Source organism: Paramormyrops kingsleyae, chromosome 7, assembly GCF_048594095.1.
Source record: "Paramormyrops kingsleyae isolate MSU_618 chromosome 7, PKINGS_0.4, whole genome shotgun sequence".
Classification (NCBI taxonomy): domain Eukaryota; kingdom Metazoa; phylum Chordata; class Actinopteri; order Osteoglossiformes; family Mormyridae; genus Paramormyrops; species Paramormyrops kingsleyae.
The window spans coordinates 34186327-34190286 of NC_132803.1; positions in this window are offsets into that span (position 1 = coordinate 34186327).

Below are 3960 nucleotides of genomic sequence, written 5' to 3' on the forward strand. Positions count from 1 at the left end.
CAAGACCATAGCCTTGGGGTACACCAGTTGTTACGTGATGTTACCTCTGCACCTCAGGAGCGTTGTAATGATCTGCCTGATTTGTCCAAGTAAAACCAACTCAGAACAGTCCTTGTGATGCCAAGTTTATGGAGGGCAGCCAGAACGATTTGATGCTTTATTGTGTTGACAACTACAGAGAAGTCCAGTAGGATAATGAAAGAAGCACCCAATGCAGCTCTGTCAGATCTCAGGGCACCTACAACAGCCATGAGGGAAAATCTCAGATGAGTGTCCAGCTCTGAAGCCAGGTCCAGGAGATTGCTCTGCATGAACAAGTCAGAAGTTTGACTGAGGATAGCATGTTCAGGACATTTTGAGACGAATGATTAGGGGACAGACTGGTCAATAATTTGCAGTTGTTATGGGATTTTTGAATTCTTCCGCTAACTTACTACAACTCACTGGAGACAAGGGAAAAGAGACTCCATGCAGTGTAGATGTTTGCCTGCCATGGGACTTGAATCCATGACCTTCCAGACAATAAACGTTTGGGTGACACATCAACCCATGTGAGCCTAAATCCAAAAATATATTTTGCAAAGTAATGTTTACTTAATGTAAAATGTTCAGCCAAACTTGCAGTGATCCAGAACTTATCCTGAGGTAGCTTTCCACTTACATATACTACCGCTATAATATTGGATCTTTGATCCAGCACTCTTACTGAGTCACCTTTCTGGCACAGCTTAGTTTACTGCTAGGTCTGGGGAAAAAACAAAACCATTGTACATTGACATAAGACATTATAATAAGCAGTACTACTGATATTCAGATTTATTTCCTTATATTAAAACCTAGTTCAAATGTATTGCCATGTTTCTAGTTTTGGTGATTTGTGATCTGCAGCTTGTTTTCTAATAGTCTGTTTTTGATAATAATCTATTGCCAAAGGTTTCTGAATCTAAAAGCATGATTAAGGTATGGTTACAGTTTATTCATCAAGTAGGATTTAAGGGAAAGTTCTTCCTGATAGTTTTGCTGGTTGTTGGCATGGTCAGTGAAAAAAACAAGGAACAACAACAAAGAGAAAAGTGGAAGAAGGAAGTTTGAAGACTACAAGATTTACCCATGAATAACAGAGCTAGAAGTAAAAGAAGGAAATAAAACAAAGCATTTAGTCACTCTTCATTGTTTGTGCATGAAGTGTCTCTGTGTTGCCTGTCACGATTCGGCAGGAAGGCGAGCAGGGGAGCAGGATAGTAAGCCGAACTTACGGGTGATCAGGGGTTTTAATGGTCGGACTGGCAACAAAACACCAAACATTACCACAATACATGACACTACAATGACGGATCTGGGGAAACTAACTGAGACACGGACTAAATGCACAAGACAAGCTAAGGGTAACGAGCAACAGGTGGGAACAATCAGGCAGAAACAGGAGGTAACGAGGTGGGCGTGGCACACATTAGGATCGGACGGAGCGGAGCGTGACATTGAACAGGAACTGTGTTAATTAGTTACCACCTCAAAACATTGTGGATTATAGGAAAGTGATGCCAACTGCCCCTCACTGTCTTATCCCTTGTCCAGTTAAAGTAGACCACATGCCAACACTGCTTGGGACACTGTGGTTCACTAGGGTTTTACTAGAATTAATCGCAATAACTTTCACCAAAGCAATTCTGGGTGTAAATATTTACATCCTATTGAGGAAGATCTTCAAGTCAATAAACATTTCTCTTCTGGATCGCAAAGGGTTATAGGTGAAGAATTCATCCATCTTTAAACCATTTATCACAGTATCACAGCGGAACCCATCTCAGGCAGCATAGCTGGGGTATACCAGTCAAATGTCGGGCACAAACACTCTACTGGCAGATACTGCAGGAGGAATCCCATACGACACAGGAAAAATATAGGTGCTTTATCACTGCAAGAACCTTTTTCAGGAACCAGGAATTCCCACCTCATTGTAGTTCCTCCGAAGTAGTTCCCGAACCTTTTTTTTTGTCCATACTCCAGAGCAGATCCTTCTTGCTCAACCAAGAAAAACTAGGTGGGGCTTATAGCAATAAACTTTGCTGATTGGTTGACCCTAACCATTGGCGCAAACTTGGAACTGATACAGGAGTGCAGAGAAAAGAGATTTTAGTAGTGGAGAAAAAAAATTGAGAAGATGGAATTGTTTTTGCATCTAAATTGCATTAAATACATTAATGAATACCTTTTTTTCCTGGCATCTCCATATTTCTGTATTAGAAAATTGAGCTTATTAGCGGAATAACATTACATCATTTTCTATTCTGTGGAAAACGAAAGCTCAATCTGCTGGCCAGATTTAATAATGAGTTATAAACATGTTGCAGGCTGTATAAATAAAATATAAATAAAATGGTGTGTGCTGTTTTGACTCAAAACGGGATGTGATTTGTCCCATATTTTCAGATCGTGTGATCGATCACCCCAATAACTAACAAAACAACTTGTTCATCCTTCATTGTTTTGGGGTTTTGGTGTAGTTTCTTATGAAGTTTTTTCTGTCTGCCATGCTTATTTTGCATAAAGGTTACAGTTCCGGTTGTGTGGTGTGAAAGCAACACATGAAAGTGGCCAGGTGCTACAAAAGTGACCAGTCAAGGTCACCCAGGAACTGAGAACCAGCTTCCCGAACACTGGGGGGAAGCACCTTAGGCAAACCCCACGCAGACACATTCAAACCCCAAACCCTGCAGGTATGAGGTGACAGTGCAAACCCACTGAACCACCCTATAAAAAAGTATGAAAACAGGAATTTCTAAGGTAATCTATCCAATGACAAAGCAAAAACGGGGGAAACTCCATCAAAACCTGGAATTCACTTATTAACATCAAAATCTACTAATAGAACTTTTTCATTTACCCATAATTCAGTCCTTCCTTACCATAGTGCTGGACAAAGCTTTTGACTAGCATCAAACTGGGATGTGGAAAGGCTCACATTTGTACATGTTCTAGCAATTGATGTAGTCAAAGCCAAACTATAACATCCATCCAGAAATACTTACATAACCAGAAACTGCTGATGGAAAAAATGTAGATAAAGTCAAAAGTGTTGATTGTGTTCATGGCTCCTTGGGGAAGTCAGAAGAGGAACAGAAGCATATACGACCTCAGAAAGAGCGTCATCCAGCTAACAGAGCTGGAAGTTTTTGAAAGTTATTAGATTAACGTCACCAATCCACAGAAACTGCATTATATGATGCTATTTGATGTTACTGTATGATGAACTTGGTGAGAAACCTTAACAAACTCTTGTGAACAACAACTCATGTTACGAAGAACATAAGAAATTTGCAAACGAGAGGAGGCCATTCGGCCCATCAAACTCATTTGGGGAGAACTTAACTAATAGCTCAGAGCTGTTAAAATCTTATCTAGCTCTGATTTAAAGGAACCCAGGGTTTTAGCTTCCGCTACACTAGCAGGAAGACTATTCCATACTCTAACTACACGCTGTGTAAAGAAGTGCTTCCTCAAGTTTTTTTGATTAATCATTGATTCTACCTTTTGACTATAGAAAATGTTACAGTCCAAAACACCAGTTTCCTGTGCAAACCTAAACATTGTTTTTGTCTTCTAGTAATGCTGATAATATTTGTTATTGAAATGCTACTTTTACTTTTTTGTAGTTTTGAAAGATCAAGTGTTACGTACAGTGGTTTTGGTATGTAATTTCACATGGAGTGCATACAGACCATCTAAATGAAGGATTGACATTTGGGGGAGCGTGTTGCGTGGCAGTTAGGATGCTGTGTCTGTGATCAGAAGGTCCCCAGTTCTGCCAAATGATGCTGCTTTACATAAAAAGAGTCTTCAAAAAAAATGCAAATAGTTATCACATATGGCTTGCAGAATGTGACAGAATTATTTTGTGGGGGTGATGTGTGGCTCAGCAAGTTAGAATGTTGTGCCTTGGACTGGAAAGTTGCCGACCCA